Raw genomic sequence first — 14,940 nt, 5'->3', positions numbered from 1 at the left:
AGGGATTGTTCCGATTTTTTGAAGTGAGGTTATATGAAGTTTAATAGATGTTCATAGACAGTATATGACAAAAGTAGATCTCATTCAGCACACAGGCTGGAGTCCAACATCGAAGCTAAGCAAAGTACTGCTGTGAGAGTGTTGAGAGTATTTTCACTGCTTTACGTTGATGTCAGACAGTGATTTCAAATGGGAAAACAAAGCCGGTATTCTGAACTCATGAAAGCTTGACTCCACTGGGAAAAACAGTGATTTAAAATCACTGAAGCCGCTGGTCTCTAGTTGGTTCAGGCATGTCAAAAGTCCATCCCCAGGGCCAATCGCCCCACCGACCCATTTAAGCAGCTCCCAGCCTGTCTTTCAAAATATATTATATGTCGCTCACCACACGATATTGGTTAATCAAGCAAGATCACTTTGCATTTTTTCCCTTCACCTCACGATGGCATGACTATCGGCAGCAGTCATTTCATGCTAGGTGTCCACAGCAACAGTGAGGGCCTTCAATTTTAGGAGTGGTGGAAGTAGAAGCAGCTGGTCCGTAGGCATTTCACATCATCTAATCTGGCACCCATTCATAAAAATTCTGACACTTCTGAGTTAGTTAGTTGGTGTTATGTGTGACTCTGGAATTTAAAAGGGTTCATTTGGATTCACATCAAACAATAACACAAACTATCTAACTGACCAAAGCAGCAGCAGCAGACCTAAAGCTCCTGTGTTCAGCAAGCTTAAATTATTGTTTTTCTGAATGGAGACAGGTGGTTTCGACAAGAGGTGGTTAAAATACATTTTGTTGCTGCCTCCGTCCATAACAGTACATTGCTTAGCCTCTGTGTCAGTATGGCACCCTGCCTTTCCAAAGTGGGCGCTTACCGACTGACATACTATATATGATACACTGACTATGGATTAGTGTCTCATACAGCCCCATTTTGACGAACCCCATCGATCCATTTAAAGCAGCTTAAAGGTGTGATCACAGATGGAACAAATTTTAGAGGTGGTGCGACTGCATACAAAGTCATCAGACCTTTTTTATGGAAGACATTTTGACATGTCAATTCTCTCTGATTATCAGGTGAGAGATAATGTAATTACTGGAAAACAATATTATAAACAAGTCTGCATCTGCGTGAGTGGCCACATTTACTGCTAATGCTCACAAAACAGAAACTGTGTCGAGGTCATAATTTGGTTAGTTTAATGCAAAGAAGCTCTTAAAATAGCATGGGCATAATAGAGTGATCTGATTTTATTTGCATAAATACCCACCCCACTCCCCCACCTCACACCTAACATGTTTATGTTTGCTGGGAAGCACTTAAGGTTGTGCAAAACAGACAAAAAAGCTGTCCTGAGAGAAATCTGTAAATATTATTACTTTCAGATAGAAAGCAATGTTTACCACATCTTTTCCTGAACACCTACGATGAGTATTTCAGCATTATTATTATTACATAATGTGTTAATCGTCCATTCAGTTTTATTGTTGTGATCTTATTGTAGTGAGATTGTTGCGTAGTTCGTTTTGCCAACGCTAAGTTGATGTGAGTAGGGAAGTTCGTCAGACGGACTCTTGTGTGCAAACTAACCGTCCTCATTATCTTACGCAGATTGCCCCACAAGAACATGGTATCGGTATGGTAGTTATTAATAAACATGGGTTAATCCTTTTATGGCTGTAATAATGATGAAAGGAGTAAAGAGATGTAGTATAAGGACAAAGAAAGTCTTTGTCAAGTAGGTAGGTGGGAAGGAGGGGTGGCAGATACGTAAAGAAACACACAACCTTCACCTATGGGTAACCAAAGGTTATCACTGACTGTTGTTCTCGCCTGTGTACAATATTGTATTTTTATTAAACTTAACACATAGTTTTTGCACATGAACATGAGAGTTACAGTGTAACCTAACAAAACTGTGCAACCATGTTAAGATGCTATCAGCCTATTTAATGGCCATTATCTGTCATTTTAAGCCTAGTAGATATGAGTCTGAGGTGGCCTGACACACCCACTATTAGGTTGAAAGGCCGTTATCTGCTCATTTAATTTGCATTTGCATACCATTTTTACCCATTTGTTATCAGGCCATTAAAAACACATGGGAGAAGTCTGCATTCAGTCTGAGTTTTAGTAGAAATCTATTCATTAAAAAAAAGCTCTGCCATGGAAATGTAGTTACATATCCAACATTGTAAAACAATTTCACTTCTGCTGCTTAAAAGCACATGAGTTGCAGTTACATATTTTACATTACAGGTTTTTCATCAGTGGCAAGCAAAATACTTAAGTTATAACAATGAAATATGTTAGTTAAGAGAACAAACAGTTTATACTCCGAATTTTGACAATTTTTTTAAGATGAGAGAGATAGACAGAGTCCAAACACTTTGTCAGCATTTGTGTAGATTCTCACTTAACACAATATGCTGCTGTGAAAATCAACGGTTAGTGCTATCCACCCATCAGGTACATATCAAAATAGTGCAGTAGCAACGTTAAGACTTTGTAAAGAAAAATACAAACAGCAGTAGGAGTGTAAGATATGATGGAGAGCTGAAGTCGAAAGAAAGACTGGACAGGAAGACCTTGCCCGAACAGACTCAGAGATAATTCTATTGTATAAGGCGAGATTCAAAGCAGATGTCTTGGTTCAGTCAGGGACTGGCTAATAGGAAAATCTAATTCAAATCCTCCCCAGATTACATTATAAATTCACTCCAGGCCATAAAAAAGAACCTTTCAATTCGCAGGGTGTGTTAGACAGTGGAGATAATATCCGGCTGGTCCAAAGCTTTTCCCAGAAATACTAAAATTATAAAAAGAACCAGTTTATTCTAATGAATGCTGTAGTATCAGATTATTGGGATGAATCATAAGAGATGATAACATTGTTTTATTGCACTTTCATACTACAATTATGCCTGAATACAAAGCTGGTTAAAATGTTTTTGAGAGTGACCAATGGGTCATTGCATAAACAGTATAATACTCACACTCAAATGCACACTCAAGACATAAACTGAGAGATGGTTCAATAGCTATTGAACAGATATGGCCTGAGTATTGTCCAAATCAGTCTGCAGACTGAGGGGATGAAAGGAATCATTGATTGCTTTTGATCGCACTGAAGGTCATCCCATATGGTCAATATGGCTATCTGCCTTTTGGGGGAGAACTTCTTTACAATCTAGGCATTGAAGCTGCAAGTCCTGTGCCTACCAACATAACAGCAACAAAGTTAGGGGCCATGTCCATCCAACCATTTTTCCCCTACTGAAAACGCCTCCCACTCCTCAGAGAACACCCAGCTAGGAGCGTTTCAGAGCACTTTGAAGGCACCACGTTTTTTTTTTAGCTGACATGCTTTGGTTGCATCTGGTTGCTATGTTATGGAATATACGCAGACGTAAACATGTCGGCACAAGGTAGAGTATCTGCTTTGGATGTCAGGATGGCTGAAGCATATAGGGAGAGGACGGGCCTGCCGGTCTGTGTTGCTTCATGAGAGGAAACATGATACATGTAGAGTATGTTAACATATTTCTCCTGTTTTTCAGCACTTGTTCCTGTACTTCTACATGACAGTTTGTCCTTGATGTATTTGTCCCTTCTCCACTGTGAGTGAATGGCTGAATTGACAGTGATGTTCCCTGTGTTTTTAACCAAAGTTGAACATTTTTCAGCTTTCAGTTTTTCAACTTTATGCCCAGCGCCTCCTCACGCTGCTGGCATTTGTAGTGCAGCGATATATACCAGCTGTTCCCACTCCAAATTTGTCAAATACGTCCACTCTGTCAATGCTTTCAGCATAGAGCGTGATGCCAAAAGCCACCTTCTGCATCCAACTGGAACGTGGCGAGATGGCCACAGATGAGAACGCGCTTGAACAGAACCAATGCAGTTGTTATTATACACCAGCGGACAGTCGGACAGCGCTGGGCCTGTCCATGTGCAATGTGCACAGACGGCGTCACTTGAGCACAGGGCTGAATGGACAGGTTGCCTGCGCATGAAATGCTTAAATACAGCGTCAGGTATTGATACTCCTGGTAACAATGTAATAAAAGGAGTGCAAATGTGCTTATAGGGTGGGTGGGTTGGTGGGGATGTGGATGGGTCCCACAAACAACCAACTATTATGCGGGAGTCCGGCATTTGCTTCCCATGTGGATGTACGTTGTTTTTCCCCCACACCTTACCTTGTGCATCTTTTGCCTAAACCTAAGCAGTCACGACTTTGTTGCCCAATCCTAACCATTGTCACGGTTGGTGTTGGTTGCCATGTGCTGTTGTGTATACATAACAACGTGCTGTCATCCCACCATGTGCATTTGTAAGCATCGCAGTGACAGCATCTGGAGTATAAACAGCTGACGCATAAGGATACTTAAAATGTCATAAGTAGACACAGAAGGTCACTGACAAAGTGGCACCATGTGATGAGTTGAGATGAGAACAATCTGTATTTACGTGGCACTCCCACCGCAAAAATATTTTTAAGAAACCATGCTGGCCTCAGGAAAAAAACACTTAAGTTAGTGACTAGTTGATGAGCATAGCAGACCATTTAGCAGCTTAAGTCACTAATATTTTTCTCAGGGGATAGTGGAGACCAAAATGGAGTGAAAAAGACACAAAATATTAAATTCCCAATTGTTAGATGGCTATAAACATGACTATGATAATAGTCAGCTCTTTGCTTACATCTTCAACATGTTCATCATGTGGTTACAGCTTGTCCTGTCTCCCCCAAGTTGCTACAGAAAAGACAATTAATGCTGCTTTAAACTGTTTTGCACGAATATTGCTGTGTTTTCCAAATCTAGACACATATATGAAACACATTTTTTGTATTTCAAAGAATAACATTACGAAAATCAGTTAGTATGCACGTAATCGATTGCATTTAACATCAGATCTACATTCATTTCAGTTTGGTTAGTATGCAAAGCAATGCCAACATTTTGTAATAATCCAACATTATGTAGCACTGACAAAAATGAATGCAGATGCAATGTTCACTGTGATGGATTACAGAATGTCTGTCAGGCTGTGTAGCATAGGCAGCATATTAGCACCTCCTGTGCCTTTATACAACTCAAGCATCTTTATTTTCATATATGCAAACTAATGGCTAGAAAATAAATCTAAACTGTAAAAAAAAAACCAAACAAACAAAAAAAACATTTGATTTTCTTTTTGTGAAGTGAGGGCTAAGCCAAGATGTTCGTAGATGGTTAAGAATCATCTTAGGGAATAAAGTGATGTCTGCTCTTCGCCTTTGAAGTGAATGATTAGAACAAAATCTCTGTCGAAGGTCAAAAAAGACTATTTGACGATCATCTTATCTTTTCAGGCTCCAGTGGAGTGGAGACCTGAAGTCCCCTTAAAGCTTGATTTGATACAATACAACACTCTTCACTTTTTTTCAATTACGTTTGGTCTGAAAAGGTGTCTTTATACTGTTTTCTGTTTTTGCAGTTCAATTCCAGTGATCAGTATCACAGCAGATGTTGAAAACATGCACACAAATGATGGAAAAAACAACATGCTTCTTGATCCACCGAGAGCAGTTTAACAGATTAGTCCTGTTTGTCATTTGCAGCTAATTTACCCTTTAATAATTCAATGCTCCATTGCTGACCAAGAGCATTAATGTGGTGTGCATCACTTTACTGTAAGACAAACCCGGGTATGTACTGTGTGTATGGCCAATGCAATGACTGTCTTACTATGTGTTCAATGGTTTTTGCAAAGTGTATTTGTCTGCTGCATTGCAAGATTAGCTGAGCTGATTTCTTTATGAGGAAGAGGTTGCAAATCCATCAGCTAATTTAAGATCTGCTGTAAATCCCATCTACTGTTGTCGAAAAAATCAGCAGATCAGTTATTGGAGAGTCACAAAGGTGAAACAAGCAACATGTGTGCAGTAAATTCAGTCTTGAAAGGCCTTTGATTTGCTAAGTTCTACGGCCATAAACCACAAGTTTAGGGAATTACCCCTACACATTTACGTGGTTGTCTGGATAAAAGTTCATCCAAGACTGCACCACACTGTGCTGTGTGGAATCTTGTTGAAAGATTACTGCACATTCACATCTTTGCAGAGTTTCACCTAATCCTGAGCTTTCGGTTTGTCAGACCTTCATCAGAGCACACTTGAATCAACACTGAACAGGCAGGTAAAAGTAATCCCCGTCTAATCACCGGCAGAATGCAACAACACCTGTGCGCAACCTTGGTGGTATACGCTCCACCTCCTGGGAGTGGTAGTTTTTCAGAACTGAGGCATACAAAATGGAAGACATACTTGTTATACAATACTAAGATACAAAAAAGTGAGGAAGAACACAGTGAATACAGAAAAAAATATAATCAGGCAGCACCTTGTAAAAAGGTCACTTATATAAATCTTAAAACATGGACATTTTAATAAATGTGCTGCATGATAAAATCCTCCATCCTCACCCCTTTGAAACGTAGTGGGAAAATACAAGGAAATGTAGCAATGCAGAGGAAGAAGATGACCATTAGCCTAATATGAGTTTTAACAATTGCAGATGAGGAAATGCATTTAATTTAATGTAATGTCATTTTACCCACAGTACATTGTGGTGATCAACACAAAATGTAAACATAATTTTCTTTTTTCTTCACAAGAAAAACAACTAAAGAGGCAATATTTCCCTCAGGTGCTGTTAGAGACCGAATATGTGTTTATGGTTAATTCGTAATGTATATGATTATGTCCATGAAATTGTTCATAATATTGCACAAATATGACCTATTATTTCATGTAAATCAACGAGTTGTGATGATTGTAAACCACAGGGAGACAGTAATCCAGGGAGCAAATGAGCGATTAAACAAACAGAGCAGATGAGCGCTGAAATGGAAACTGGAACCACCTCAGCACTTCATGCCTCTGCAGTCCATCTCTCGACATGTGGTAATAGATTTGTCGAGTTCAATGTCCACAGAAAACAAGGAACCCTCTGTGGCACAGCGTGGTGGAGTTGGTCACTAAAAACCAACCTAGGTGTAAAAAAACAACTCTTTCTTTTAAAATCCTACATAGTAGCACTTGCAGTTTAGCGATGCTTTAGTCTAAAATTACTCCAGTTCAAAAGCTGTATAGTTGCTGTGAAGATCAAACTACATTTTTTTAAGTAGCTGAAGGCATTTGTATCTGTTGGACACACAAGAAGGGAGAAAACAAGAAGAGGATGGTGAGAGGATCATTAAAAGCTCTACTTTATTTTTTATATGTATGCCTGTTTCCATGCTTATGTCAAGGTGCACAACAACACAGCTTGTGCTGGAACTTATTTAGACCCTTAAGTTGTTACAGTTGACAAGCAAGCACTCCCACATCGAGATGGAAAAAAAGGAAAAAAAACTAGAGCAGCTCTGACTGTCTCTCATCAGTTCACATGAGTTCCTGTGAGAAGCTGCCCAGCCAAGTTATGTTTAACAGACGACAACACAGTCTGCCTGTTGGACACAAGCACACCCTGTCTCTCTAATGCAGCCTTTCAAAATTTCAGCAACGTGGATGCTATTGTGAGGAATTGTAAATATTCTCAAGTCTCTCTGAGTCTCATCAAAGCTGTGTAGCTTCACCAACAGACTGCTGTTAGTTCTGTAGTGGCTTTCATTCCTCCATCCTCAAATATTTAAACCACAATGAGAACAAAATACATTTAGAGTGCTGTTGCTTTATAAGAATTTATCCTGGCACTGTATTCATTTATTCATTGCCTGCTCAGCCACAGCAGCAGCTGCTGCTGCTGCTAATGCTAACTAGTTCTGTTTTGTTTGTTTGTCCCAAGTAAATGACTGTTGCTGCTCTCCTCAACATTTTTTAAGTCATGACTGTGCACCTGATGGCCTCCCAGTCCTTTAATTCCTGATAAATGACATTAACCCCTCGTATGTGGTGTCCTAACCACCATAACTTTATGTTAATTATGTAACTTTATGTTAAGGATTGCTAGGTTAACTTTATGTTTAATTGGGAGCTAATGTGTAGGGTATCATAAAAAAAATTCTATGTGAAGATTTTGACACAGGACACAAACCCCTGTCTCCTAGGGGAAAGTCTTGTGTTTTACCCATCTACCACTTAGCTGACTTATCTATGTGGACTTTCTCGCTCTTAAAACCAATGTCATCAAATATTGCTGCTTTTTGTCATTGGACTTCCCCGTCTGCATACAAACTAGGTATCCTTCTGTGTCTGCTGTTGACATTCCAGGATGCTGGTAAATGCTGGAGTGTCAAAAAGGCACATGAGGATTTTGCTGCATGTGGTTATGTTAAGGTAACAAATGCACATGGCAGCAAATGCCAGGACATCAACAAAAGCACATGCTGCAATGGATGGTGAGAATTAAGCAAAAAGGCACATAGGTAGGTGTAGACAAAACATCGCATTCAGACTGGAAGCAAACACCAGACTGCTGCATGAAAGTCCAGGGGATGTTGGACACATCCACCACCACTCTCGCCAGCCATATGGGGACCTTTGTGCTTCTTAAATTGCGTCATTACCAGCAGCGTTTTAACCTGACACCCTCCAACTGCACATCATGCGGACGTTGCGTCCGCAACATGCGGCAGGTGCTACCCAGCTGTCTGGTGGCGTACAATAACACCCTGAATGGTTCTGTCCAGCTGCTTTCTCAGCTGATGCTGTGGCGTATCATACAGCCACGAAAGTTGGCTTTCAGCGTCAACATTTTACGCCAAAATCCCTGCAAAAGCAACAATATTTAATGACTGGTTGTTGTAGAGGAACCCTCTAATCCATCTATATGATGCTAATAACCACAATTAATGTGATGATATTTGGTGACATTTTTTTTGCTGCTACACTGTTTAGTTCGCACCACAACATTTTCCCTGTAAACACTGCCGACTTAGATATGACTGTATTTACAGTCCGTGTGTTAAGTTGCCATGCTTGAATCATTATTCTGTTACATTAGTTGCTGAATAGTAAAATAAATATTAAAGTGACAGAGGTTAGTAATGGATAAATATTTACAGGACCATGACCTTTTGAAAAACTAAACTTTTTATTTTATTTCATGCAGGGAAATATGTCAGCAAGACTGATTTTAAAGACGAATTTGTTGGTGTTTGGGCTGACTGATAAAAGCTTCAGACTGATGGATGGTTAGAAAAGGTCCAAGGGTTCTAGACTCTCCATTGTAAAAAACCAAATTAACTTTTTCCCTCACATCTTTCTCTCTGCTATCTCACATCCTGCTGTCAAATGCCAAGACCTTCAAAGAATCACTTGTTTGTTCACCAAGTGCCTCAAAATACTGCCTCACTGTTCTCTTCAATCCTCTCTGCTGTGTCCTTTCCCCAGCACCCTTACCTCTCTTCCTGTTTTCTCCTCTCCCTTCGACCTGCTCTAAATGTGTTTCCTTGCTATCCTTGACAGAAAAATACCAGACTAACAGATAAAATTATGGAAATCTGCAAACAAATACAGAAAAAAACTATATTTTTAGAGAATCTTTATTTTCCTAAGGTAGCACTGGTGCTTTCACAATCCCTTCAGTAACATTTTAAAAATCTGACTGAGGGGTTTCACATAAAGGATGTGACTACAAGCCGGCTGAGGCTACATAGCTGCACTGTTCAGTTCAATTAGTATGTAGATTCCACACAGTGTCGCAACCCCAGATGGGTTTCATTGATTTTCTTTATAGGAGGTAATATGGAGCAAACACAAACACACACAAAGATCTGGAGGACAGCTGACACAGTTTATCATCTCTGTCTGTCGAGGTTAAATGTCCATGGATGTACTGTCAAACCAGTGACCTTAACAGCTCATTAACTGGTCACTGACCAGCGAAATAGAGTCCATTCTCTGCTTCAGTAATTAGAGAAGTACCATTGTTTGAGTGTGTTCTTCCTTTATTTGGTTATGTTTTGAAAATAAAATAAAATGTTCATCTTAAAAATAGAATAAATGACATGTGCACTGTAAAAGGGGTTGCACGTGAATTCTACATCTGCCACTAATACAAAAGTGGTTCCTTGAAGAGACCAATACAGTCTCCAGCAACAGATCTGTTGCTGTATCTATATGGGTGGAGTCAAATCTAAAAACAAACAAACAAACAAACAAAAAAACATACAGGTGAGGTAAGATAATATAAGATCTTTATTGTCACTGTTAAAAACAACAAAAGTCAGTTTGGCAACTCTTTAGTGGTGGCAAAACCATAAAATAATACAAATAAGTTAAGACTAAACAATACAAGGTGGCCAGTGCAAGGATGTGTGCATATTACTTCGACATCTACATACTGTGCTCTGGGTAATCCCCTGCTTCTGCTGTCAACGGTCCGGTATGCCGCTACTGTGATGTCAACAACTGCACATGGTGGGATGACGCTGCTCGTGGTTATGTTTCGATAACACAAGCACATGATAACAAACACCAGGATGTCAACAAAAGCACATGCTGGCACGGGGGGTAGCATTAGGCAACACGAGAATGGATGGTTAGGTTTAGGGGAAGAAGGTTTATGGTAAGGTGTAGCAAAAAACATCACATCCAAATGGGAAATAAATACCATCCCTCACGCATGAAAGCTCAAGGTTTGTTTGATCTATCCTACACCCATCCCGCTCACCCCAAAGGCACCTTTGCACTCCTTATATGATGTCGTTAATGGCAGCATTTCAACCTGACGCCATCCAGCGGCGTATCATCTGGATGTGACAGGTTCTGTCTGGCTGCTTTCTCACTGACGCCGATGGGCTGCGTATAAAGCTGCATTGACAGGTGCTGTCCTGCTGCTCGGTGGCGTATAACAACACTGCGGCTGGTTCTGCCCGGCCACGTTCTCAGCTGAAACCGTCCAGCGGTTTATCATGCAGACATCAAAGGTGGCTTTTGGTTTCGGGATCTTATGCCGAAAGCACTGCGAAAGCAGCGGTGCTTTTAAGTTATATGGGAATTCCTTCGCCTCACTTACAATTCAGTTACAGGTCGACACGACCTCATTGACCGCTGGCATTCCAATGAACAGAGGCTTTACAGTTAAAGCACAGCCTTCAGTGTAAAGCTAGAAACCTCCAACATACATTAAATAATGCTGAAGTCAGTGGCATTGAAAAAAAAAGAGAAAAATCAAAATCTTTTAAAAATAAGCAGATATATAAAAATTACCATTCTTAGCCACAGGATAGTTAAAATCACAGCGATTAGCCCTTTAACCTCTGTTAGGAGTTTCTATGTAGATGCTGCTTTATGAGAAGCGTTTAAGAACAGAGCAACCGGTGTGGAGGCTGAACAGATGCCCTCTGTGCCTCTGAGGCAGCTGGGCTGGCTCCGAGCCTGGCTGAATCCTCCCAAATAATGCTAAATCAAACACACGCCAAGGTGACACACACACACAGGCGCACCGATGAGTCCACGTGCACGCTTAAATGCAAAGAGTGTCAGTCACACGCATTTGGAAACGAACAAATAAATATGCACATGTGTACAGAGATGAAACCAAACACAAGGGCTGAGGCGCCCACACACACTCCTACACTCCTACACACACACACAACAACAACAACAACAACAACAACTGCTGAATAGAACATGGTTTTAAACCAACAGCTCTGCATCATCATGCACAGCAATTGCTTTTCGATGTTGTGCTGATATTTTGGACCTGCTGACCACTTAAGCTGACAGGATTGCATCATCTGGCTCCTAAATGGATGACATCTTGAGAGATCACTTCAGCGCTAGAGCAGTTTGATTGCACATTACCAGGGCTGTGCAGACCTATACAAGGGTTTGTGCTCAAAGGTAAAAAAATCATACTCTAACATAATTTACAACATAACGTGTTGAATTATAGAAACTCATATTAAAACAGATTGTAACATCGAATCTTACAACAAACTGCACCATAACATTGTCATTGTCTCCACTTGATAAAATCAGAGGATTATTGTAGTAAATAATCATTGTTGGGAAGGATACTTTGGAAAAGAAATAGTTTACAGATGACCAGTTACCCTGTGAAAATGTAATGTTATGTAATTATTTTCACAACTTCATGAATGTAATCTAAAATATTACATTTGATTACTTTTCTAACCAATGTTTTGAACAGGGCAATAATGCTTAAAAGACTTTAAAAACTAAGCACAAAATGACACAAAACCATATGAACCTTTGTATGGTCATAGTTAGGGTCATTTAATACTTATTTGTTATTTGATACTTAACTTTGGAGCTCCTTTTATAACACAACAAACAGTACAGTAGATACATTCAAAATTAATTATAAGTAGATTTCATATAATGTTCAATTTACTGTTGTTTTACTGTGTCAAATGTGAGAAATTATTTCTGAAATACAGATCTTTCTATATGCTTTCGGCCACTACAAGCACATTACAGACCATAACAGACCAGCATCAAAATCTACGTGGCAGCTGGCGTTCCCAGGTGTTCTGAAATGACTGCTCATTTTAACCGCGGTAAGAACCAGCTGTCAGGACCACTATTAAACTTATGTTGCATAACTGATGATACACAATGTTAAGGTGATGCTGCGTAATGCTAATGCATAAATATAACATGATAATGACACAAATGAAACTCAACATCTGAATGTTGCCACTCAGTGTCTGTCTGTGGTATTCTGTGTTACAACGGAGGGCACATCCTGTACGACCATCACCTACCGCAGGTGAGAAGTCATTATTTAATGTGAAAAAGCAGCTAGGTCATTTTATTAACAGCTACTTTATAATTAATTGTAAATTGTATTACTTGATTAGGCCTACAAGCAGACATGCACAAAATAAAATAAAAAACCCTGACAAAAGGGACATGTGCCTGCATTTCGCCTGATCAAATCACACAAGCAGGTTCATGCTGAGGTTTTATTATTGAAAAAACTCCCCATGACCCCTGATTGCTTGCAAAAACAAACCAAAGGTTGAGTGATATCCCGTGGGAGCTGTTTCAAAAGTAGCCCCTGCTCTTATTGCCTCTTTAAAATGTCAAGTCAGCATCAACTGCACCTGTACACTAGATAATAAAAATCCTTCCTTTTAATTGATCTTTGAAAATACAACATTTTCTTTCAAACTGTGAAAAATGAAATACGTTTCACCACAAAGGCTTTCGCAGTTGGCTAATTACATTTTTTGTTTCTTTTTATTATTTTGTTTTAAAAGCTCAAATGCTGTGAGCGCACAATAATACCCGAAGGACACTCAGATGAGCATCCGAACATTTCAATCAACTCAGATCTTCTGAGTGAAACTGTAAAAGTTTCAGCTTGAGTCACCGATCCCCAGTGGAAATATGCCTGTCGGTGAGCGTGACGGCTGGATGCTGCTCATGGGTAGGATTGGTGGTCAGAGTCCCCATTGAGCACACAAGGTATTTGTAACACTATGAGTTTTTTACCCTCCTCCCAAAAAAAGAGGCATCTACTCAGCAGAATTTTTTTTCAAACTTCATCTGGTTGTCATGGTTACCTTGGCTTGAACCTCTGACCCTTGCCTGACCTTAACGAGTCTGCGATGAGTATTACATCAGTGAATTTAGCTGGCAGTGTCAGCTGGCCTCTGGAGAGCTGCTCTGTGTTCTTCTTCTGATCTAACAGCAGAGTTTGACCTCCACACCCCTGGCTTTACAGCGATTGCGTGAGCTCGCAAATGCCCCGGCAGCTCCGATGAGGTAATTCATCCAATATAAATCACCACATTCATTTGAATCAAACCAGAGATGTCTACACAGAGAATCCTGGGGATATTATTCTAACTTGTATTTCTTTTCCCTCATCTTTTCAGCTATATTTTGTCCATGGCACACATGCTTGTTAATACTCAGGAGAAGTCTCAATCTTTTGAGTTAAACTGTGGAACAGCTGAAGTATGGCCCTAAAAAATGTCCAAACATAAATCAGTTTAAAACAGTGTGTAAAAACTTAATTTTTCTTTAAGTACAGTGATGCTGTTTGTTTATTTGGTGACTTGGTGTTTATTTTTTTCCTAGTTTGTCTTCCTCTTTTTTTTCTAATGGAAAATTGTAAATATTTGATTTGGGTTATGTGGGTGAGTGCATATATGTTTAATTAATCTGAGTGTAGGTTTAAATTAATGAGGAAGCTGGTTAATTAAAATTCTATGACTCTTGGGTGGGATTAAATAAGTTTGTACTTCTTCTCACTCTTTTTCAAATGTGTAAACCAGGTCATGTGTTTGACCATTTCTTTTGATTTATGATTTTCATTATCTGAAAATATTACTTTTTTTTGTCTGTCTGCTTTTTTTTTATAATAATTTCTCTATTTACTTTTTTAAATGTTCGAAATAAATCCAAAACAAATCTTTGGAAAACTGGGTTCAAAGTGAAAGAGGTCTGAAGCTACTGAGAATCATCGCCTGAATCTGCAGCTCCCCTCAGCTTTACATACCCTCAAAATGAGTTTTAGCTCATTGTTTGGCTGTTTGGCCTGCAAGTTTTGCTGTTTTGGATCAATCTTGCAGGGTCGTTTTTGGCCACAGGAGGCAGATGTTTTCAGAAAATAAGTTCTAAAGACCCCATTGTGTAAGTTTATTGTTTTGCTTTCATGGCCCACAAACATAAATGCTTAGGTTCAGTCTCAAAGCTCTCATTTGCTTTGTTTCCAGCAGCAACACACTCCTGCTCAGCAATAAACAGCAGACGAACTGAATACGAAAGTAATTGTTGAACACAGTGGAGCATTTCACAGCTAAATAGACAGATACCCTCCTCAGAGTTGGTGGAGGCCAAAAACAGAGTTAAAAGATATTTAATTATGCGACAATGTCATGATGGCTGTAATTGTTTTCATCTTGTGAGTCTGTGTGTGTCATCAACCACCACAGAAACCATTTTTAAGTACCTTGGCAGATG

This window comes from Plectropomus leopardus, chromosome 7, assembly GCF_026936395.1.
Source record: "Plectropomus leopardus strain MGB_pleo_1.0 chromosome 7, ASM2693639v1, whole genome shotgun sequence".
NCBI lineage: Eukaryota > Metazoa > Chordata > Actinopteri > Perciformes > Serranidae > Plectropomus > Plectropomus leopardus.
This window is presented reverse-complemented; position numbering follows the sequence as displayed.